This window comes from Manis javanica, chromosome 1, assembly GCF_040802235.1.
Source record: "Manis javanica isolate MJ-LG chromosome 1, MJ_LKY, whole genome shotgun sequence".
NCBI classification, from domain to species: domain Eukaryota; kingdom Metazoa; phylum Chordata; class Mammalia; order Pholidota; family Manidae; genus Manis; species Manis javanica.
In genome coordinates, this window is record NC_133156.1 from 114,037,256 (window position 1) to 114,063,429 (window position 26,174).

At 34.7% G+C, this 26,174-nt stretch overlaps 1 long non-coding RNA gene across 1 annotated transcript in view; it reads left to right on the forward strand.

Annotated features, from left to right (window-relative positions):
- The window catches only part of LOC118973069 (uncharacterized), a 181,676-nt gene that overhangs the window by 96,718 nt on the left and 58,784 nt on the right, over positions 1 to 26,174 (forward strand). The window contains exon 3 of the long non-coding RNA XR_005062289.2: positions 2,608 to 2,798. This is a non-coding gene — a long non-coding RNA (uncharacterized lncRNA). The remainder of the gene's footprint in view (positions 1 to 2,607; positions 2,799 to 26,174) is intronic.

Consider the following 26,174-nt stretch of genomic DNA (forward strand, 5'->3'; position numbering starts at 1 on the left):
TGTTCTCTCTTGGAACATTTGTATATGTGGTTCCTTATGCTTGGCCCCTATCCCCCTCCTCCGGTTCTTTTCATAGTTCTTTCCCTTATTTCATTCAGGTCCTTGTCATTGAGCACTTAATGGAAAGAGAACCTATTTTTCTTCTCTTTTACTTTCTCCCTTTGTCCTATTTACTTTCCTTCTGTACCTGAATTATAATAACATATATTTATCTGCCTCTTTCACTAAAGGTAATTTCTCTGACTTGTTATTACCATATTGTTGGCACATAGAAGATACTACAACAGATATTTACTAAATGACTTAATGCATTGATATACTTCACATAAAACACTCAACAAAGGAAACTACCATTAATTTTAATCATTAAACTTAAGTGCTAACATGATAAATATGAATTATTGCATTCTATTTATGTTAAAACATATATAAGGTGATTTTCAGTTTGACCTTGAGATTATAAAGTTACATACTATTTGGTTAAAGATTGTCAGTATGATTCCTAAATTATACTTTAGATATCTAATCAACTTATTGTTATTAAAGATATTAAGAAACATGTGCTGAACTGACTTTTCTGAGGTTTTATAATTCTAGAATGTATATTTTAGTTAAAAAAACTAAAAACTTGTCTTTCCCCTTGTGAAATATATATAATAAGGAAATTAAGTAAAAACATAAATATCCAATTTTTGAAGTCTGTAATTAAAACATGAATCAAAAAGAATGCATATATTGATTCAGTTTTTTTCTACGTTTAAAATAAATAAGTCTAAGATTTTGCTGCCTATCAGAAATCAAAATTAAACTTCACTGAATTTTTAAAAATTAATGAAGTAATACATCAGTGGACTGAGTTGTTCATCCTACGTGAATTTTCTGGATGCCTAGAGTTTATGCTCATTTTGTTATGCACGTATATACACATACAAACACACAGAAGGAGAATTGAACTCCCTCTCCTTCTTAAACAGAATTGGATTCAGTCCTGATCTGGGTTAAACAAGGACACCACTGCATGTGTTGAGAAACTGGCAAAAATCTTAGCACAGATGGAAGCAGAGTAACAGAGTAGGGCATAGTGTTGGAGAAGGTCTTCACCTTTTTGGACGGGGTGCCTTCTCCACTCTTAAAAGTTACTGAGGATGCCAAGTACTTTTGTTTATGAGGATCAGAGAGGCAATTGATATTTGGTGTATTAGAAATTGAAATTGAGCTATTTAAAAAATGTTCATTTAAATACAATAAATTTACAGCATATTAACATACATATATTTTTATGAAAAGTAACTGATTTCCAAAAGAAACAAAAAAATAGAAGAATGACACCATTTTTAACCTTTACACAATTTAAAACCATCTCTGGCTTAAGGAGGCAACAGATTCTTTGATCTGTTTCTGCGTTCAGTCTGTCGCACGAAGTTGTTTTAGTTGATGCAGATAATGAATATTCAGACTCACCCAGAGAAGTAGTTGGAAAACGGTTTAACAGCCTTTCCTGAACATTTTAGATCTGTGATTGTACGTTATTATCAACTCAAAGGGTCTCTTAACTTAAAGGACCTTGTAGTCATGCTACTTTTTGTAATATTGTGCATTGGTCATTTGAAAAATACTGGTTTACTGAGTTTTGCATTATCTTCCAAATGTTGACATATTTCATTAGACAATAGCAGAAAAAATCACATTAACATTACCACCAATCTAGAAATCAGTCAAAAAGCTGTCAAGTCCATGGTGGCACATCAGTTTCCCAAAATTCTAAGCTTTGCTTGAAAGCTCAGATTTTATCTTTGGCAAAAAATCAGTCAGTTGTTTTCTTTGCAAGACTCACTTTGTTCATTTTTGGGAAAAAAACCTTGCTAAGTAAGTATCCAGGTATTAGTAACTGTAGTTTCTCTGTCATTCCTTCAAATAAATATGAAATTCCATGAATAAGTGGTTAGCTTAGCTCATAATATAACAGTTGCACATGTGCAGTTCCTTGAGCTAACCATCATACTTCATTAAGGTACAGGAATGCTGTATGTATGCTTCCTATTTTGTCATATAGAATAATAAAAATGTACTCAAGGGTTGATATTTCATAATATGAATAACATTTTCTTCATCAAAGATATTCTTAAGTGGAACTGGAATGTTTTTTTTAAGATGAATGTGGGAAGGTGATGAATTCAATGACTGTTGATGAGTTTTTCTCTGGTCAAGAACTATATCATGGATTTTCAGCCATATTTATGAAATGAGATTTAATTTCATAAAGAAACATTCTTTTATTTATTGCATATCAGAAACTATGTGAGGTGCTGAAAATATGGACTTTATATTTACTCTAAGCAGTCAAGCTTTAAATAGAGACATGAATAATTAACTTTAACATATAATGAGGTATGATCTAATGATGGCATTTATAAAATGCTTTGGCACACAAATGAAGGGTAATTAATTCTGTGTTTGATGCTAAGCTTGTGGTGGGAAAAAGGGCAAGTTTGGTTGAAATGTCAATGTTATTTATTATAGTTGTGGCACCTGTAAAGTATAGGTTAGATTAATCAGTATCATTGAATGATCAATATCAGCAAACTTGTCTATGTTGTGTTTCAAAAGGCTGAAGTCTGCTGAAGTAATGACCTCATATTAGTTACTGAAGGACAACAGCCACACAGAAACTGTTGGCAGTTCATATGCATGTGTGGCAAACCAAATACACTTCATGAAAAATGAAAGAGAACTCCAATGCTGCAACCAACTCGGGCTTGATGGGAGAATGAGGCCATCCCCAGGTCTAACAGCACAAGGTAAGTCAACATGCATTATTTAAAGGTAAAGACTGGCTGATTCTCTTATGAAACTTGCAAATAACATAAAAGTAAAGTAATAACCTATCTTCAATGAATAGTCAGTAAAAACAACAGCATCCATCCTGTATCCATTCATTTATAATGTTTGTCTTTCCAAGCATGTGGGCAGTAGATTATAACTATCAGAGTGAACGTAAATGAATCTTAATGAATGTTTAGTTAGTTATGATTAAGTGCTCTTATCAATACACCAGGCCATTGTATTGGAGTCAGTTGTCTCTTCTCAATAGTAAGGTGATTCCCTCCTGTGAAACAATTTTAGCTTGGCCAGAATCACTAACAAATAATACATCCTAAGAAAAGGGAAGGGGATGGGCAACAGTATGATCTAACCGTCAGAATATTACCGAGTAGTTCAGTGTGGCTAGAACAGAGGATGTTGCTTGGGAGGGAGCATCAGAGGGGATGCTAGAAAGCCAAAACGTTTGGCCTAAATTGTAAATGGGCTCATATGCCATGTTTAGAAGTTGGCACTTTAGCCTATAGATAAAATAATTTCAGAAAAGGAATGAGTTATCAGGACATAATGGAAACAGTGTAGAAGATACTTACACTTCAGAGGTTGATGAAATGGATGCAGGAAAATCAGCTGGATAATTGAAATAACATGCACAAGAACAACCTGTTGAGTGAGGCTCCACTGTACCAGAATATCTGAACGTACCGTTGGTTTGGTGGGTAGGATTGCCTATGTAAATTGCTGGGCAGTTTACGACCTGGCATAGCCTTCCGCATTCTCAGATTTTCTGGTCTCCCTATGGACACCTCACCCAGCTTTTCCTCTTAGGCATTCCTTTTTGAGCCTGTGTTTTCTCCAGTTGTTATTTACTACTCAGTTTGCAGAGATGCTCAGTTATTGCCTCTGATTATTTTCAACAGTTGCTTTTGTGGAAAAGGCTGTTTGCCCTGGGAAAGCTCTGAGTCAGGCCATCTGAAGAAGATCTCTCATGTTGACTCTCCCAGAGAACTAGAGACAGGTCAATAATGACAGTTCTCTGGGAGCTGGGCTCTCAAAGAGTTCCAGCCCCATGCTTTCCTGTGGCTGACCACCAGGTTGTTGGTTTTCATTGTGATTGTGGGTGGTTGGATTTGAGGTTGTTGTGGGGATTTGGGGTGTGAGACAGGAATAGAGCAAGTTGAAACATGACTGAGGTCTCTCTCTATTCTTACCAAATTTCAGTGTTCTTCCGGACTAAATGCTCCCTGGATTGCTGCAGCTGTTTGGTCCCAGAGTTCTAAAAAGATGATTTTTCTTATTTTTGCCAGTGTTGTCATTGTTTTTATGGACGAGATTATTTTTGGAGCTGTCATTTTCACTGATGTCATTCCTTTGCACTCATTTTTTTATTTTAAATATTCTGTGATGCAGATTAATTTAAGGGCTTTTTTCCAGCTTTATTGAAGTATAATTGACAAAATTACATGTGTACGACATGATGACTTATGTATACATTATGAAATGGTTAAAACAGTCAGAGAAATTAACGCATCCATCACCTCATATAGTTGCCATTTTTGTGGTAACAAAACTTAAGATCTGCTCTCTTAGCAAAGTTCAAATATATAATACAGTGTTATTAACCATAGTTACTGTATTATATGTTGGATCCCTAGAACTTATTTATTTTATAACTGGAAAGTGTACTCTTTGGCCAACATTTCCCTATGTCTCCCTCACTCCAGCCTCTGGAAACCACCGTTCTACTCTCTGTTTCTTTGAGTTTGAATTTTTTTTAAGATTCCACAGATAGGTAAAATCATACAGCATTTGTCTTTCTCTGGCTTATTTCACTTGGTATAATGTCCTCAAGTTTCATCTAAGTTGTTGCAAATGGCACCATTTCCTTCTTTTCTAGAAGACTGAATAATATTCCATTGTACCATGTCTGCTTTACCTATTTATCAGTTCATGGAGACTTAGGTTGTTTCTATATCTTGGCTGTTGTGAATAATGGTGCTATGAATGTGGGAGTGCAGATAGCTTTTTGAGATACAGATATCCTTTCTTTTGGGTTTAGTGAAATTGCTGAATCACGTGGTAGGTCACTTTCAACCTGTGTTCTTGAGGCCTAAGTGAGTTTAACTCATTTTTAATATCACCAGGCTTCTGTATAATTTTCCTGTATCAGATTTCCAGTGTTATTCTATCTGGTAATTCCTTATATCAGAGTTTCTGTTTTATTAATCAGTTATGCCTGCACTGGGGCCGTGTTTGACCTCAGCTCTCCTAGTGCCTGAGGGAGTGTGACACAGGGAAAAGGGAATGCAGAGTAAAGACGAAGGACCTGAGGTTGAACCTTGGCTTATATACTTTACCAGTCGTTGGGTTCAGGGACAGCTTTTATCTTTTATCACCCTTAGTTTCCACACAAACTGACTTTACAAAAATCTCTTCTTATGTTATTTAGAAAAAAAAGTTACAAAGAAAATTTCATCTACCCAAGCTAGTAACTAAATATTTAATGAACATAGAATCTGGATTTCCTCTCTTTTCCTAGGGGTGAGGTTCACTATTACTACGGAGATTTCACTGAATAAACTCTAAAATGTGCATCAAGCATTGATTAATATGTATGCCATATAAAATACTTTTCCTTCATTTAAAAATGCAAACTGTTTTACAAAGAATCTATTGTTTATTTAATACACAATAAAAAAATACAGTACATGAAATGACCCAACCTATAATCAGTAAAGAGTGTCACAAATGAACTAACAAGTGATATTTTGGAAAAGATGCCTGTTTCAAATGAAAACTTGGCTTCACCTTCTGTTCTAATCTATATACTGAGGCCATCAACCAATGTCTGTTCTCTCATTCATTTAACCTGCCGCAACATAGAGCTGTGTGCGGTTTTCTGCAAGTGGAGACAGGGAGGGGTGGTTATACTTCTGCCTAAATTTCCTCTTTTAAAGATAGCCAAATGTCAACAACCAGTTTTCCTTTCATTTTTAATATTTAATTTTAATAGTTTTATGTGTAAAGAGGAAAACTACAGAATAAAGAGATTAGTTTACTTTTCTAAAGTAGTACAGAATTTTAGCAAAATCCAACATTTGCTCATTTTATTGTTAATAAATAAGATTGATTTTCTTTTAACATTTTTTCTGATTAAAAATGAATACAGTCTTATTGAAAAATTGGAAATGAGGGAGTATGAAGAAAAATTAAAGACCCATGATGCTCCTCTCTAGATATAATAATTATTTAAATTAACATATATACACATATTAACTAAAGGCTTCAATATTGGTTATTCTTTCCTCATTTTCAATTTCCTTAGGTTTCATCCAACTACCTGTTTTGTTATTGTTTTGAGCTTGGTTTGTTTGTGTTGTCTCTTTCTTTGACGGCATCTCTTTTACTATGAGAATTACCTTGTTTACCTATAAAATAAACATAAAAAGTCTTCAGTTGTAAATCATTTTATCACTTGACTGAAAAAGTTTGAAAAGAGTCTTTGCCTTTCTTTGAGCTGGACAATTACTTGTGAAGAACTGGAGAGGATTTTGTTCTCAAATTTTGAGGTAACTGAATATATGTATATATATATATATTTTTTTATAACATTATGGGGTTTGGAAAAATTGAAGTATATGCTTTGATTATGAGGGTGAACTTTGAGTCAGTACATGTACCCAAAGTTAGAATAATTCCTCCAAACTTCTTTCATAGCACAATTGTGGAAATATAACATGTCCTTGCTCATAAAGTAGAATTAAGTGTAAGATATGTCAACCTTAATCCCCACAGGAAGGAGGAGGCTTTTATTACTAAGTATCAATGTTTTTTCAAAGGTTTATGTAGCCACTGCACACTTCAAAGACAGTATTATATCTAGAGACATGCACTTGGCGATTTCCTTTAAAAATTCCATTTTGTACAAGGGTACATCATCCCCTTGTCCTCTGAGGTATTCAATCATCCTGAGCCTTCTTGCGATTTCTCAGGCAATAGCACTGTCTGTGATGACTGTTATGGTGCTGTCAAACATTTAATTGATTTTTCAAAATAATAAGCTTTCACATTCATACTTCAGTGTACGGAGTTAGAAAAGGCTTTCCGTAGGACATTTTAAGCTTGAAAGTCAGCTAAGTAATTTATTGCTGAAATTGAAAATATGGGGTCATGAAAGTGTGGTTTATTTTTACCAATTTAAACTTGCCAAAACTATTTTAATAAAGTCATTTGTTCTGAGTTAATTAAGAAATAAACAGAGAAAAAGTGAATGGAATTTCAGAAAGTTGATTAGATGAAGGTTTCTATAAAGGTTTATTCCGATCCACTTTTAACTCCTGTCTCATTGTGCTTTCTACCTCTCTCTCCTTTAAACTTCTTCTTTTTAATAAACTATGTTTTCTCCTTCCTGGTGGACATTGCCTCAGCTGGTTGTTATTCTAGGAAAGAAAGCTAGTTAAAAAAATCTGAAACACTAAGACAGTAACTAAGGATAGCTGATAATATTAAATTATTTGCTTTACTCTCAGCTTTCATTTTCTACTCCTAGGCTATTAACCTGTTTAATTCTAAGAAGTTTTGAGGTAACTGAAAATGATCAAAGATCAAGATGCTTCCCTAAATGCAACATTTAATGAAAAATTAGATTTTGAACAGAGAGGAGCATATGACTGAAAAGGTCAGTCAAAATTCTCATGAAAAGGGAAGCCAGCTAATAGTCTAGAGAAGGAGAAGGAAGAAATAGATTGAGAGATTCATATTTGGAGATCTCATAATAAAACAACACTGATATAACAGAGAAGCCTGCAAGCTGTCCAGTATCTGAGGCCATCCTGTGTGTGAATGAGTAATACGGCTTTTTCCTGTCCCACAAAATGTGATCCCAATTCTGTCTCCAGTATTTCCACAGATTTCTGGAAGAAGCTTACATTATTATTATTATCCTTATTATTTTAATTTGTCACAAATGTCTTCATAGATGATACCTAAATTAATATTCCTTTTCAGTTTCACACTTTATAGGGTGATGTGTGTGCACCAGCTTCCCATCTCTTCATTTGTCAGTTTGTCACAATGTTGTTTTGTGTAGCAGAAATTTATAAGGGTTTACTAAAGCTTTGCGGGAAGGAGAGAATAATCTCATCAGACGTAAGAAAACAACTTCATATTTGACATCAGATGCCATTCTTCTTGAAATTGTATTAGTTATTTCCTTACCAAGATGGATTCTAAGGGCAGTCTCCCTTTCATGACTCCTTGCTCTGAACGTTCGCTTCTTTTCACCGTATCACTTCTTTTCCCTTCTCCTTTCTGGGTCCCTTACAGTGCCTCTCAGACTTCCAGGGAGCCACTCCTGAACACTGAGAACTTTCTCTTTGCATTTATCTTTGTTTTTCAGTTTTTAGGCAATGGGTCTAAAATGTAAAATGCTTTGTACATCCAAAGATAATTGCCTTGATAATTTACTACATTTTACTACACAAAGAAACTCTTTTGAATTCTGTTTCTTCTTTAGATGGTATTTGTGGTTATGATTAATGTTTGTTTTGAAAATAATTGTTTCCCTCCAGCTGTATCAACTATTTCAAGTTAAGAGTTCTCACAAATATTTGACCCTTTTTTTGGCTGTGAATACTTTTGCAAAATAATTCTACCTGTAAACTATGTATTTCTAAATGAATTGTGTTCCCTACAAACTGATTTGTTGGAGCCCTAACCTCACCATATGACTGTGCTTGGATATAGGGCCTTTAAAGAGATGATTATATTAAAATGAGGCTGTGAGAATGGGCCCTAAGCCAATCTAACTGTTGTCCTTATAAGAAGAGGAAATGTAGACACACAGAGACAGCAGGGGTAAGAGAACAGAGAAAAGGCCATGTAAGGACAGTGGGAGAAAGAAAAGGTCATCTTGAAGTCTTGGAGAGGCCTGAAAGAGAGAGAGAGAAAAAACCCAATCTAACTACAAACTATTTCTCTGGGAATGTTGAAGATAGTTTTCCAAATGACATTAATATAAGGAATAGGTAAATTGCTATCTGGATGATTATTATTCCAATTTATATATTCTAAGGAAAAGGATATAATGATGAAGACAGAGGTTAAATGTAAAATATACTAAAAATACCCTGATGGTTCCACTTCCCGTGCATCTAAGCTGGACTACTATGAGTTTATAGCACTACCACTTGACTAACATGATAAGCAGAGAGAGCAAATCTGTTTCAATGTATATGGCATTAAATCTTTAAATAAAGTGTTTTCTAATTTAATTGATAACAGAGACTCTATTCTCTACATTTTTAAAGGAAAACATGTTTAATTCAGCATTATGATTTCAACTATGTTCTGCTTTAATATCAATATTTATTTAAAATACAGAAGGAAAAAAAGGAATATTTCAAATATTATCTCCGAGTGTTCTTGAGGTTTTTTATTTTGTGGACAACTAGAACTTTTGAGACTAGATAGAATGATGAAGAAATGATGTAAATTTTGACTTTCAAATTCTGAAAGGTAATAAAATTTTTTGAGAAATTAAGAATTTATATTGGGAAATCTTCCCTTGGAGCAATAAATTATAAAACCTTAAAAATTGCCTAGAACGAACAAGTGTAGGTTTCATATGACTTCAGAGAGATGGCCTTAGAAAATATGACTTTCTGTGTTTTCTCTAGAATTTAGGCCACAAATCAATAATCAATCTCAGGCTTGAATAACACTTACCACAAGATTTGTCCCTGTAATCTCAAACCATAACCATATCTAGGATTTTCTTTCCTTCCCATAGATTTCAGGCAAATAGTAACACATTCCTCAGTCACCACACTAATTTTCTGATCCTTAAAATTTGTAGTACATTCCACCCTGCTTGTTCCATGGCTGCAGGTTTCTGTTCTGATTCACCTGCCCATTTTATCAGGGCTCTACTTCACGCGTGTTTCAGTTTCTGGCTTCGCTTAGGTGGGAGGCCAATTATCTAGTCTGCCTCCCAAATGACCACACTTTTCATTCAGTGTATGTTCTCTGACCTCTAAATAAGAGCTCTTGTAGTAGCTATAACGACTTGCTCTTTCATTCAGTTTCATGTGTCTCTCTAAAAAGGAACTTACAAAAAGGTCAGGGGACATCAGAAAGATGCCATCAAATGAGTGTTCCTGTTCCATTCTGAGCACTAGCTGTGAGATGGAGAGATAGGTGTATTTCATTCAGTCAGTATGAAAAGATGGGTCACAGAGAAGTAATTTGTTCAAACTTACAAAACTAGTATCTTACAAAAGAAAATTCAAACACATAACTGTTGCATTCTAAAGCCCCGGCTTTTTCCATGCTATCATGCTGTGTCTTGAACCAGTTATTTTTATTGGCTTGACTGGCCAACCAACTTAAACAGATGAATTTATATTCCTATTCATATCTTTCCCACTCATTCCTCTGCCATGAATTCTTGAATGTTTAATGAGATCTGCTAATTAACAGCTGCTTAGATACGGAATGGAATGGAAATTTTCATGGCCATTTCTTTATGATGGGGAGAAAAAAAGCCCTTTCTATGTGAAGCTCATGGCCTGATGAGTAATCACAACACACCTGTCAACATTATGAAAACATTCTTTTGAAAGTTGTGATTTTTTCAAAAGGCTGTCATAAAAAGAATCAGGCTTTTTAAGCTTCATGTGGTGATGCCTCACTGCCATCACTCAGCAGGATGCTTATGACTCCCTAGGCAAAAGGTAGTTTTGAAATGATTGCATCAAATCTCCAAATTCAGGTATCTTCTAAAGAAATTATTTTAAAGGAATTTATTTATGATATTAAATAGATTTAAGAGGTCGGGTTTGGCCTGAAATAAAAACATTGAGTAAATGATATATGTCTTTGTTTTGCCAATTTTGTTATATTTTCCATGACCTTTTCTCCTATTATGTTGTCTTCATATCTTTCTGAGTTTCTCCTACAATAGGAAAGGGAGAGATGGATTAATTTATATTAAGATGTACATAACTAACAAAATGGCACTCTCAAAAATTTATTTAAATAATGAACATTCTCTGGTAAAAATATCAGTACTGGAGACTTTTCTACCTGTCAAGATACCCTCCTGGCCCCCTCACCCTTGCCCTGTCCGCAGTGGTAGAGGTATAGTGGAGGGCTGTACCTCATGCCACGGAGCCCTGTTTTCCTCAGTCACAGTCCCTGCTAAAGACTGAAAGTCAAACTTTTTATATGCATCATAATTCAAATTAACATTATTCTTGCCCAAACTAATATTATGACTTACTGTAGAGTTACTGTTTATGAAAATTTATGGAAAATATGGCTGATTGTTTTGTATTTCTTCAAAATGGAGTATATAAATTGTTGAAGGACTGTAAGTTAGTTTTATTGCCTTATTCAGATTTTCTGAGTTCATATTCTATATTTCTACTTTATCATTATTTAATTGCATGTAAGCCTACTGAAAGCCATTAAAAGTAACAATTCTGTGAAGTGAAAAGGGGTTATGGCTAATGATTTTCTCTCCCTTTTTTCCCCAAGGGTTAGTAGATTCCATGCAGGGTAGAAGTACAGTTGACCCTTGAACAATGCAGAGGTTAAGGGCACGGACCCCCACACCCCACACAGTTGAAAATTCACATATGATTTTGACTCTCCAAAAACTTAACTACTAATAGCCTACTGTTAGTAGGCTATTGACCAGAAGCCTTACTGATGACATAACCATCTAACACATATTCTGTATGCTATATATGTTACATACTGTATTCTTACAGTAAAAGCTAGAGTAAATTTTTTTCAAGTTGTCTCAAATCCCCAAAAAATTGTCCAATATATTTATTTAAAGAAATCCATGTATAAGTGGACACATGCTATTTAAACCTGTGTTATTCAAGGGTCAAATGTAATACAAAAATTTAAATCTTCAGGCTCAAATACTATTAGGAAAAAAATGTCCAGTATCCAATTAAGGTATAGGAATTTCTCTCCCTACTGTTCTGTACTTGTCTCAGACCAATGGTGAAGATGGCTTCTATAGGGACCTTTACTTTCTCTCGAATTCCCATCATGTGAACAAGCCCTTTTCATTTCTTCTCACTTATACCAAACATCTTTTATTCTATGCTCAAAGGTCCAGAATATTAGTCCCTATTTCTCCATCTTCTTCATTCCCTCTCTTGGTTTTAAACAACATGTATTTTTATTATAAAATTAATATATGCTTAGTGTAGATTTCATGTTATTTCATGAAAAATAATATTCAGTTATTTGGAAGTACTTTTATTTAAAAATTTATATCAAATTTTTAGAATTTTTTCCAAAATTACAAATACTTCAGTAAAGAGACCTTTGTCTATAAATTTTTGAGTATGCATCTTTAAAGTTATTTAAATTTATTATGAATGAAATCAATGGCTCAAAGGATAGGCCTTTTGTATTATAAATATATATACATGTGCATACATATGCATATTTACACATAGATTGTTTTCTAGAAAGGTTATCATAATTTGCACTCCTACTCTTGTAAAGTATGCCATTGTCTCTCTCATCACATCATTATTTTTAATTTGTGCCAATCTGTTAGGTGAAATTATTATTAACTTGCCTTGCTTTAGGTATTACAAAAGTTGAACTTTGTTTTTCTAGTAGTAATTGTTGGTTATATTGATTCGGTTTTGGTAATAAAATTGTTTTTATTTATTTATTTTATTTATTTTATTTTATTTTTATTTTTTTCCCATGCAAGAGACTTTATTATCTGAAGGAGAGAGTGGCTGCCCCCAGGGAGAGCAGGAGGACAGAGACAAAGAGAGACAGACAGAGGGAGAGAGCAGCAGAGACTATTGTTTTTATTTTTATAGTTATAATTTGTGTTTTTCTTAAACTTGTATGCATGAAGGCTGTACAGTTAAGTGTATATACTTACATTATTTGGTGCAAATATTTTCTAGCCTGTTGTCTTGTAATATTGTTTGTAGTTTGTTTTTGTACACTTGATTCATAAGGCAAGTAGAATCTGACAGTTTTCTTTTGTAATTTCTCCATTAACAAGAGCAATTTTAAAGCAATGACTTTCATGTGTAGACCCTTACCAAGGTTTTACACACTTGGGCCATCCTCCAAATCTCTAACATTGGGAGAGAGAGAAAGAGACTTGAAAGAAAGATTCTTCTTTGTAGATTAAAAAAAAACAAATACAATACAGATCAAGAAAAAAGAAGTCTAAGGAATCTAGATTATAAAGGAAGCAATGAAACTGTCTTATGCACAAATGATACCCTTTATGTAGAAAGTCTTAAATAATTCACAAGAAAATTACATTATAACTAATAGACCATTTTAGTAAGGTCATAAGGTAAAATATCAACATAAAACTGAATGTACAACTTCAGATTTACCAAACATCACTGAACTGTACACTTACAATGTATAAACTTTGATATGTAAATTATATCTCAGTAAAGCATAAACATGTGTAATTACATACTTATGTTGATAATTCATCATACATGTGAATACGACATCAATTGTAGCTTTCATTTCCTCTTTTCTCATTAAGATTCTCAAATGCAGAGACATTTCCCTTTGGTTCAATTCTAACTTCCTTTGTTATATAATCACAATAGACACGCAATAAATATAATAACCAGTTGACTTACTCTCCATAGGAATTATGAGTTCTTACTATGAATTTATACTGTTTCTGGTTATTCTCTTTAGTATTTTATGTTGGAAATTTTAATGAGCTGCCTTATGCATTTAACTAACACTTTTAGTCCTCGTAAAAACACTATAGGGGATTAATTTCCCCATTTGAAAAATTAAAAAAATGTGACACAGGTTAAGCAATGTAGTGGAAGGAGGCAGCAATCAAGTTAGGAGTGGAGCCAGGTAGTTCTTGCACACAGGCATTGTTATTATCCTGCTTCCCATCTGAACCCAGTTTACTTCTGGAACACATTTGTTTTAAAAATAACTTTTTTAAAATAAAGAAATATAAGAGTGAGCCTTGGATGTGGAATTGAACATTTTTTACTTCATGCTATAAAAATTTTTACGATTATCAATATTTTGAGGGATTATGTGTAAAGGCAGAATAAAAAAAGAAAGCATGAGTTAAAAAATGCATATGATACTACAGATAATAAAGTGAGGTCCTTATTTACAGGGATGGTCTGAATCGTAGGTGAATTCGTAATTTTACTGTAATGACCCTAGACTACTTTTTACAAAATAAAACCAAAACATGAAACTCCACAGCTCTCTAATCCCAAATGTTAACCCCTAAATGCTAAGCCTGTGACTCAGCAAACTGAAATAAATTCCTTCTGCATAAGCCAAACAAATTTTGCCCTTGCTGTTATTGTCAGGTTTATAGATAAATTTATAACTTAATTGAGTGATTTTAAGAACTTTTTGAAGACCACATTTGATTAAGCATTTGATGGACTCTTCAAATTCCAAGGAAATATGAAACTAATGGGCCTTGTACCTGGGAAACAAAAAAGAGGATGAAGAGAAAAGAGAAAAAAGAATGTGGAATCTTGAAGACAAACTTTATTCTCAAGTTTTACTTTACCAAGGCCAGTCTCATATTATATATTAAAGATGTGAGTATGAGTGAATTTGTTTATTAACTTATTAGCTCAGTCAGTAGATACCTGTTGAATTCCACCATTGGGTTAAAATAGTGAACAATTCAGGTACTGTTCAAGGCTTCATGGAGCCATATTCCACTAGGGAAGACAGACAATACTTGAATAATCATGCAAGTTAATGAATACAGGCTTTACCAAGTCTGCAGGATTAGTATAGAATGCTAAGGAAGGTATTTTACAAAGGAACTTCATCTAGTCTAGAATCAGTAAGTTGTTGAAAGAACTTTGAACTGAGAGTCACAGAATGTATAGGCACTGACTAAATTAAGTGGGGTTGCTTGGGTAAGAGGGCAGGACGAATCCATATCTATAGAAATGACCAAGCCTTTTTTGCCTCCATGGTTTACTGAAATATTGGAGCCTTTAGGAATAAGCTTAGCCTTTTAAAAATAATATTTTAAAATAGTATTAGTAAACCATCGAAATGTAACAAGAGAAACTGCTGTAGTGCCTTCTGAGTCTCTCAGTTCTATAAGATAGGGATCCTTATCTGTTTTTGTTCATTGCTGTACCTTCCTACCTAGAACAATGTCTGGCATAAGGAAAGTACTCAAGAAATGTTTACTTATTGAATGAATCAGTCAATTAATCAAAAATATCTGAGAAAAACACTTTGAGCTTTCTGGTACCACTTCTCCGTTAATTATTATGTGCTACATAAGCATATACCAAAATATGCTTCTTTGTCTTTTTCAGTTCTTTGCTGCAATTATCTTCTGAAAACATAATGTTTCCATTCCTCCATAAAATGTGTGAAAGCTTTGAAAGCAGGTGGACATTGACAATATATTGCCTTGTGTCATGATGATTCGATTCAATGTGAAAATGATGTGGTTAATCGTGCCGGAGTGATTCCCAAAGCTTGCCTTTTCTCTGATTTGCATATTGTCCTTTAAACAAGGCCTGTGAATTTTCAGTAAAAGACTGATTGGTGTACTTATACTGCTTTGTATATTCAAATTTTTACTATATGACTATACTTGCTGCTACTAGGGTTTTTAAATAGAAAATGTGTTCCATTGTAAATATTTTTGAATATATTAGAATCATAATATCTTGTTAAACAAAAAAAAATCACGTCTATTGTAAATGAGTACTATGAATTATATATTTCTTATAACTAAATCTTTGTTTTGGGTAGGTTCATCTTGCTTTGAATTCTTGAATACAAATGCTTATTTATCTTATTTAATTACCATCTAAGATATCTCTGAATAGATGGACATTTAAAGATATGCTGCATAAATATTTAGTTAAGGATATTTTCAATTCAGTTACCCAGGATGGACAAAGTCTTTTAGTGAGATCCACAGTCATAAAAAGGAATGACATTAGTAGAATATAATAAATGATAAAAGGGTTGGAAGTGACAATTCGAAATTTTTTTATGACTGATTTTAAAATAAAGGTAAATCATTCTGATAAGGGTTTTCTCTCCTGGTAACTAAAATTTCCAAGGAAAAAACATTAAAATATTAGCCTATATTTATATGTGTAATGATGCATACTTATATGTGTTAATACACCATTTATTAATTAGCCAATTATTTTTTACATGGATTGATAAATATTCATTGTGGCTATGCACTTCCACAAACTGAATGCCATAGTTATGGAATCATTAACATTTAACTGTCATTAATAATTTGAAAATATTTATAAGAGAAAAATGATTATGTCATATATAATCATTAATTGCAGTGCATGTTGTGGTGAGCTGTCCAGATCTCCCCATCAGAAGTGAGGTGCTCATCTCTGCTGCTGGGACACTTGCTGGCTGATGCGTCTGAGCTAAGTCCCTTTTTTGGAACTTCCCTCAGCCCAGTGGTTGCCTTGCCAAAGTTATGCTCCCTCCACAAGGGGCAGCCAGTAGCCAATGATTGGTAGATTCTGGTTGTAGAGGTGTAGCCCCCTTGGCTCAAAGTAGGACACTCAAAGAACCATTCCAATTTCTGTGCTGCCTGTGAGATAGACTGAGGCCTGTGTTGTGCTATTAAAGTTCAGTCCCTCCCTCTGGCCAATCTTACTTTTCTTTATTCCCTCACAGATGTTGATTCCTAAAGGAACCTCCCAAATTTCTATTCTGCATGCAAACGTCTGTCTGAGTGTTTCCTGGGAAATCTGATTTTAGACAGTTGGTACCACTTGTGGTCTTAAGAATCTGACTCAAAAATGGATTTTAAAATTGTATCACTAACCGGGTAGCTGACTTTGGGAGCTCTGTCACTAGAAGCAGGTGAAGTGACACCTTTGGTGTGCTATCAAGGGTAGAGGAGGAAGGAAGTGCAGTTTTTTGCATAGTATCTCAGTTTTTGAGATTTTGAGTATATACAGTATTAATAAGGACAAGGAAGTTGAATGGTTCTTGCTAAGTCTGATTTAGGCACTGGAAAAAGGCAATGAAAATCCAAGGCAAAATGTGAACATGAAGGGCTTCCTCAAAAGCATATAAAGCAGCTGTAGCTGGAGAGCAGAAAAGCTCAGAATCATACCTTGAACTTAATTATAAGAATAGCTGGCCCACAGAGAATGTTGATTGTTCAGTCCTGGCAATCTACCACATCAAGGTCAGATTTTGGTAAGTGCACAACGTTGTGAGGGAGTTCCTGCTTACAGTTTGTGTCCTGGGTCCTAGCTTACCTCACCCTGTACTTGGCCCTACCTCTGAGAAGGAGAATCCAGTTGATATTTCTGGGTACATCATGATGGAGCTAGTTTTACACCTAGTGAAAACAAGGCAAAATGAATTCAGTTGCTGTCACAGTGAGAAACTGCACCCCCTCCAGAGTGCAGGGTCAATGCTTGAACGATGCGCCAAAAATAACCCCTTCTGCTGGAACAATAGCAAACAGGAAGAGCAAGTCATCTCTTCTTCTAGACTCACAGTGCCACTCTAGTACATACACTGGCAGATCCTACTGATAGTCAACAGGCAAAGCAGGCATGTAGACTGCAGAGTCCCAGCACCAGCATACAAAGTTGACTCCCCAGAGCTGAATACAGAAGGATAAATCTGAGAGACAGTCATTTGGTAGCTACTTTGGTAGGTTAACAGACGGTAAAGCCTGATTGTAGGGGGTAGGAGAGAATTGGAGGAGAAGACATTGAGACAGTGTGTATATGAAAAATTTCAGGTTTCTATAAAGGATGCATAAAAGTGGGCCATTTGCTATAGGGACATGAGGAATCAATAAAGTAAATTTCTTAGATAATAGAAGAGTGTTAATTTGTTGATAGGAATGATTGAATAAGAGAGAGGGAAAAAAAGGAATCTTCCAGTATAAAAAAAGGGGAAGTTGCTGGAGTAATGTTCTTGAGTTGGTGAGATGGGACAGTGGAGGTTTGGCCTTGGATGGAGTCACAGAGAGTTTGTGCCAGTTAAGGTGATGGCAAAATTCATTAGAACTGATAAAATTGATTTTATAGATGTGATAGAAGGACCAGGTGAATGTTCCTGTTGCTTTTCTCAGTGAATTACAAGGCAAGGCTATAAGCTGAATGTAAAAAGAGGTGGTACAGGAGATTTAGGGGTTTTAAAATATTTGTTCAAAAGTGTGATAGAAGGAAATGATCAAGGAAAGGGCCCCCTTGAGTTTACTGATCATGAATTTAAAATGAAAAGGTTTTGTGTTTTCTCCAACTATATTCAACTGTGAAGAGGGAAATAGGGAGTAGGTTGCCATTTATATAATGTTAAGATTGTAGTTTAAAGAGATGGAAAGACAGGGAATGATTATAATAATAGACTGTTGGATCTAAGACTAAAGTGCAAGTAAGAATAAGAAATGTGAGAGACAGGGTGGAAAGATGTTAGTGTGAAAGGTTAGTAAGTTGTATCAAATGAGTGACAGGTAGAGAGAGTGTGCTGAAAAGAAAGACAGTGGGGAAATTTTACCTTCCTTCCAATCTACTTTGAAAGATAAAAATTAACCCATAAGCAAGCAAGCAAGCATACATTAAGGTACACAGTTCAGTACTTAGTGTCAAAGTGGTTTTTGAAATAAAGGTAGATTTTCTCTTTACTAGTGAGTTTTTCAACATTAGGTAGAAAGCAGAATGGTTAGGTATTAAAGATATTTATATGAATCAAACCAATGTAAGTTGCTAGGTATTTGTCACAGGCAAAATATATTGTGTTTAATAGGAACTATAGAAAAACTGAGTCTCTGACTAGTTGCTCTGAGAGAATTTAACTAGAAAAATAGGGAATGTTAAGCCTTGGCCCCTTGAGAACTGAAACCAACATTCATTCTTGTGCCTATCCTGAATGATTTTGGGATGAAGTATACTTTCCTCTTTTTGTGCTAACTAGCACAAAGACTGAGCAAAAATAAATTGGGCTACTTGCTCCAAGAAATATTTGCTCAGGGAAGTTAAGAACAACTACGGTTGGCTCAATCCTGAAATAACCAGCAATGATCCATGTCATTGCATAATCTCCTCCCCTTAGTGTGGGTGGTATTTATAAATTGCTTCTAAGCAATAGAATATGGCAGAGGTATATCTCTGATGTAATTGTGCTATGCTAAATGGCAAAAAGTGAAGGTATTTTGCCGATGTAATAAAGGACCTAAATCAGTTGACTTTGAGATAATTAAAAGGGAGGCTGTCCTGGGTAGATTTGCCCTAATCAGATTAGCTCCTTAAAAGAGGCACTGGGATCCTCCTGAGGTCAGAAAGATTCTCCTGCTGTCTTTGAAAAAGCAAGCTACTGTTCCTGAAGATGGGCTGGAAGAGGGCCCTGGAAGAGGGAGCCCCGCTTGAGAAAGGACTGCAGTCTGGCTAACATCTAGGGTACAGACTTACGAGACCTTGCACACAGCACACAGCTAAGCTGTGCCCTGACCAAGTAAAGTTGGGAGATAATAAATATTGTTTGTAAGTCACCAAGATGGTGGTGATTTATTATGCAGAAATAGAAAACGAACACAATAAATTAAACATGAATGTATTTATCAACTATCAAACTTTTCTCATTAATGGTTTAAGATCCTTGCTTTGTTGCTCATAACTCTAAAGATGCTGTATCACAAATTCTGCCCAACCCAACCAGTTCCCTACCTTGCAAGACTGGCCTTAAAAACACTTAGCCCAGGCCCTAAACCTCCATAAATATCTTTCCCTGACTCCCCCACTTTTGAGATGTCAATAGGAATTGAGCTGGTTCTTTCTTATGCAGTAGCTTTCATAAATTGAGTTTTGCTTGAAGTTCCATGGCTTCTGAAGGTCTTTTGGAAAGTCAGAATTGATTCAGTCTCTATTTTAAATAATGTCAATTGACAAAATAATCAGATCAGAGATAAGAACAAAAATTTTAAATGTATACTAAATAAATATGTACATACATAAATACAGAGTGAATGAAGCATATGTTCTGCTGTTTCTTTATAAACATTTTAGAATGTTTCAAGTTCTGGCTTATTGTAGGTAGATGGTAAAGTGTTACAATCTGGAAATATGTTATACCTAACCATGTCATGTTCATTCTATGTGGCTAATTTACTGACTGAGGATTCATTTTCCACAGGTATAAAAATAGAGAATGTTCCTAGCTGCCTATGTATTACCAATTATTTTTTAGGACAGAATGAAATTTCCAGTTGTCTCAACAGAGCTCAATGGCCCAATGTACAGAAATAAATTATTTACTTTGTGTTGCTTTCCAAGGATGCAAATCTACTATAAGAAAAACAGTCAAATAAGTAAAACATCTGAATTTAAATAGTTGCACTTGCTATTTTATAAATTCCTTTAGAGGCCACAATTGAAAGCATTGTTTTTAAAATTTAGATATACAATCAATGAAAACTTTCATATTATATATTTTCAAACGTCCCAACATTTACCAGTATAATCCTTTCCAAATACAGAGATGTGGATGAAGATGAGCTCAAATTACCTTAGTCTTAATTGATTTCACTAGTCCCCAGTACACAGTTTGCTTCTATTTACTAATAGATACCTCAGAGCATACTGTCATTTTCTCACTGATAGCAGCTTTCTTTACTACTACACAGATTAAAGAGTCAGTTTCTACTTACAGAAACTATGTCAATTAGTGTGTCATTTTCACAAACAACTAATATTTCTTGATTGCTTACTCTGTGGAAGGGCCTGTGTTAAGCACATTTGTATACTCAGGGTCAGCAAACTATGGCCCACAGGCCAAGTGTAGCCCACTACAGTTGATTGAACAACATGGTAATTAGAGATGCCATCCCATTGCAGAGTTGAAAATCCATGTATAACTTTTGACTTCCCATAAATTTAACTACTAATATCCTACTGTTGACTGGAAGCCTTATGCTCCTCTGAGTGCTACAAAATCAAGGACACAGTTATAACCCAGGGAAGTGTCAAGTGCCACATGTATTGCCATAGTTCGATTATTTTGCTTTATGTATGTATGTAGTATGACCATTGCACATCTGTTAGTCAGAACAAGAAAATAATAGGAAAGGGGACTTTGAAAGTTGTTCTTTAGAGGCAGAATGGAGTGTGGATTATCTTATCAAATTACATGGCAAAGCATTGTGTTCATGCAGAATGACACTATAACTAGGCTAAAAGAACATTAGCAGATTAAACACCCATCATAATATCCCAACTCAAAGGAAAGCAATATTCAAAAAAATTAGAAATTTAAAGTGGAACATGTTATCAGGACAGAATTTTTTCAAGAAAGAAAAAAAGTTTTCAAGCATCTCCTTTGCTTATCAAGCAAGGAAAGTCATTTACCAATTTATCAATAGTGAGTTAATTAAATCATGTTTGATTAGAGGAGCTGAAGATATTTGTCCATAGGGAAAAATTTGTTAAGCCCATTGGCCTCTAGGCAAGAACAGATGCGTGACCTGTTCAGGACATTGTGCAGAACATCAAAAAGAAAACAAGGCCAGTTACATTGTAATTGTCCTCAGTTCATGATGAATTGCCCAGTGTTACCAACACTGTCACTTTTCAACGAAGCAATGACAGGACTGAAGCATTAGCCTCTATGAATAATCTATAAGAATATTTTCAAAGTTTAGAAAACTCCAATTCAGTTCACACTTCAGTGGAATCTGCTAAGATTTTTAACACTGATGGTGTTAAAAATATGTGTGAAGCAGAAAAAGACATAGTTGAACAAATTTACAAATCTTGTAAAAAATGTGTATAAGAAATATAAAGTCTATAATTCTACATTGTATTACCATCAGGTACTTCATGAATGTTTTGGGTGTTACTGAACCAGTTGTGCCATTGATGAACTTCATTTACTCTTGTAGACGTGAATATCCTGAGTTGTGCCACCAAGGAGCAGTTTATTGGCTTAGCAGTGGCTTTTTCAATTTTTTCTTTCTTGGTTATGTTTTTGACTTAAAGATAAGATAGAATTTTCCTGAAGAAGAACCCTCATACACTGGATGGCTTTCAAAATTATTTTTTTGCTTCAGATTTTATGTATTTCTTAACGAATTTAACCAGAATTATAAAACAAAACAGTGCTTAACATGTGAAACTCACTACTGCAGTAAAGTCATTGGGACGGCTGACATATTTGAACCACAAGTAATGTCCCACTGCTTGTTACTGTGCTGTCAAAAGATAAAGTGAGAAGCTGGTTCTCCATTCTTACACAAATGATGGTGGATGAATTTGCTCAGACCACAATTCCACTAGTATTTTTCAAACTTCAATGCAAGATTTTAATGTATTTAAAAATACATTAAAAGAAATTAATGTATTTAAAAATTTATTTAACATTGCAATTGAGGAGCACCCACCTTCATTTGGAAGGATTAATCTACAATGGACTGACATGCTTAAAGGTAATATCAAGAGAGGAGCCTAATAGAATTCTACCGATGCCTTCCAAGTGATAAATACACTCAATTAAAATCACATGCCTGTGACTTGTCATCAGTCTTACCAGTATTTGGCAATACCTACTGATGTGAAATGACATTTTTAAAAATGAAATACATAAAATATTATTATAGATTAGAATTAATAGATGAATTTACATTATCAGTTTTGATGATAGGGAACATTAACTTTGAACTCCAAGTAAGCAATGCTACCCTCCACTGTAAATTATTATATTCTTCTCAGTAATATATCTGTATTACAAAAAAATTATACTCAATTATTATCATCATATTTAAATTATATCCAAAATGTTGGAAAAATTTTCTTTCTTTTTTATGACTAATTGTGTAATATCCTTGATTTTGGCTCTTGGTTCACAAAGCCTCAAATATTTACTTTTTGGCTCTTTACAGAAAATGTTGTCTGACCTCTGATAGCTGAAAGGCCACAAAACTTTAATATGAAAGGAAAAATAACAATTTAAATTTTAGGTTTTTAATGTGTCTAATGAAAGACATTGATAATAAAGAATGTTGGGGAAAATGGGAGAAGCCCTCTCAGGGGAAGTGGGATTTAAGCTCAGACTTAAGGGTTGGGTAGGAAAGGGAGAAGAAGAAAGCATGGAAGAAGTTGCAAGGAAACATGACATACGTGGTAGACGAGAAGGCAGATGTGCAGAAGTCATGTTGAAGCAATGAGGTGGCCAGTTTTTCTTGGTAGGAAACTACTTGGAGGGGAGTAAGAAGGGCAGGCGAATGCACTAGTCTGTCAAGGCTTGAATCCCAGTGCCAAGTGTTATGGGCTGAATGTCCTCACCAACCACCACCAAATCCATGTACTGACATGCTCCCCTCCTGCTGGGACTGTGTAAGGAGAGGGGATCCTTGAGAGATAATTAGGATCAGATGAAGTTATGGAGGTAGAGCCCTCATGAATGGGATTAGGAGGTCCGTTCGCCCTCTACTCTTCAGTGGCAGGATACATTGAGAAGTTGGCAGTCTTAAGGAGAACCTGACCAGGCTGCACCCTGATCTTAGACTTTCAGCTTCAGAACTGTGAGCAATAAATCTCTGTTGTTTTTAAGCCACCACGTCTGTGGCATTTTTGTTATCACAGCTAATTAATGCACTAGGCTAAAGAGCACAGAGTTTATATCGTGGCATTTTGGAGATTTGCAATTTTGAATGAACTACTCCTATATGCAAATTTCTGTTTATCCTTCACAGCTTCAAATATTATGTTTTCCTTGATGTTTTCCCCAACTCCTTCAGATAGAATAGAGAATAGGAAAAAGAGTCAATAATAAAGAAAGACTAGGGTTGCAGCACGGCAGAAAGGACATTTTTTCTTTGTATATTTGACAGTAATTGATTCTGATATTATACAATTCAAGACAGTTGTAAATTTTATGGGACCTAAAATATAGTATCTTAAACCAAGAAGATTATAGATTCCATGGTTGCAGAGAAAGAAATGAAATATTTAATTTAAAAAAATTTAGTTTGGTAGCAAATACAATCTGAATGAAGAGGCATAGAAAGGGAAAGATTGAAAACCTCATTTGCTTTCTAATGACTATTTACAATATTATCTCAAGGTGGGCTGGAGACTGAATTTTGAGTGACTGTCCCTGTGAAGGAAGAGATGTATCCAGCCCTTTCTCCAACCGCAAATATCTTTTTTTTTTGGAGAGAAGGTTTATCAAAAGCAATTTTTAAAATTGCAACAGGGGAGAGACTGATAACTTTGTGGATAGGATCGGGGAAACTAGGTTGAAAATCTCTTATAATTCAGATGGTGGGCCTGAACTAAGGCAAAGAAATCTGTAAGATAGAGATGAAAAAAAAAAAAACAAATTCCAATAAAGGGAATGAGGAAAGAAAGGGTCAGAGCTGAGGACAGAGTGATAAAATGAAACATTTCAGCCACTTGGTAGAAATAATACCATTCTTTAGCAGCTGGCAGGACTATAAAGATCATTTGGTTAATATGATAGGGTACACTGCGTTCCAGCCTATTTTAAAAACATGCACTTGCTTTTTAAGTTTAGGTTGTATTGTTTTGGGACCAAGAGCACAAACGCATACTCAATTATCCTTTCAGCCCTCCCCACATGGCTAATACTGTATCCAGGGAAACTGGTCATGTCAGAGTGACATAAAAATGAACTAAGTCACAGAGGGAAAAAATGCACTTCACTGCTTGCTTGGGTCAGCTTGCCCAATAAGCAGCGTACATGAATTCCTGATTATCTTTTTTCTCTGCTTGTGATATTTTTTGACTACTCAAGAGGCAGACCTCTTCACACAGATTCTCTAGCTAAATATCCTTCTGTTTTTCTCTGCCTCTTTTTCAACCTTTGAAACCATCCATGGTGATCAATACCAAAGAAATTTCTATTTGCGTTCCTTCTCCAAGAAAGAAGGCAGACACAGATGGATTTACAGATGGAGGTTTTCATAAACTACACTTTACGGCATCTCCTTTTGATGTCATTAGACTAGAAGTGCTGAGTTACGTGTTATTAAGACAGACTCTTGAAACTTTAAAAGGTGGATCATTATTCCATCATTTGTTTAATAAATGCTACTTTGTTAATACAAAATGATTTTGGAAGCCCCAAAGGTATAAAATCAGGGCACATAACCTGAGAAATCTGTCACATTGTGACAAAACCTACGGAAAACAAAATGTTTTGCTGTTTTATATATACATGTTGTATCAACTATTCAATCCAATATTTGTTGAAATCTTTTCATATATACTACATATTCTTCATATATATAAATATATATATACATACACACACACATGAATTATTCTACTTAAACATTTTCAAAACATCAGTATTGCTAAGTATTCCCTAGCCCAAATATTATTTTTATTTGCCTCTGTAAACTCAAAGATTTATCTTCTCCTGTGGAATAATACTTAGCATAGGTTTCCTCCAAAAATGAGATAGTGGGCTCCTGCTTTAAATGATGTCTGTTGTTACAAAAAATAGCATTCTAAGTAAGTTTTTTTTCAAGTTTCACAAGGTCTAGATACTTTTATTTGTCTTGCATTTGCCCTGTTAACTGATACTTAAAAGAATCTACTTCGCAGTCATGAGTTTCTTGGATTTCTCACTCTTGTGTTGCCAGTGCCAAAACTTCTAGAATAACTAAACTAATCTTTATGTAAATAGAAACATGCTCTGCAGCGCTCTACAGCTGCCATCAAGATGAAAATACCGATCTTTTCACCTCACTCTGCTTACACCCAGCTAAGCAGCATCTGTAGCCAAACCTCAATTGCTTCCAAACAAAGAATTTTACTGACTTAGTCCATTTTCATGAAGAAAATATTTGGGCATTTTTTCCCTTATTTTGTTAACATTTTCAGAGTCGTGTGTTAGCAGGATGAGATATTAAGAAATCATTCATTCCTCAAAGAACCCTTGAAAATTTGAGTACCTTTTGCTGTTGTATGGTATGATCACAGTTGCCCATTGCTGGCGTATTTGGATGTAAGGTGTTTGTAGACACATTCCTGGTCCAATCCTAGGGAGAAATCTTGGGATGCCATGTAGCCACAATTGCTACCAGTGTTTTATCAAGTGAGAGAGAAATAAACATGCTAGGCCATTGCCATGGGAACGAGGACCCTTCTCCCAGTTGAGAACTGCAGTTTGGTAATAGCCATCCGATGTATGAAATTTCAGCATTATTTCAGAATACAGCGGGTATAAATTTCAGAGAAAGAACATATTATTAGAGCTGAGAATACAAATTAAGGGAAAATCCAGTGTAGCTAGTTATGTAAAATTTCAGAGTCTGGAATGAGTGTACTATCTCCAGT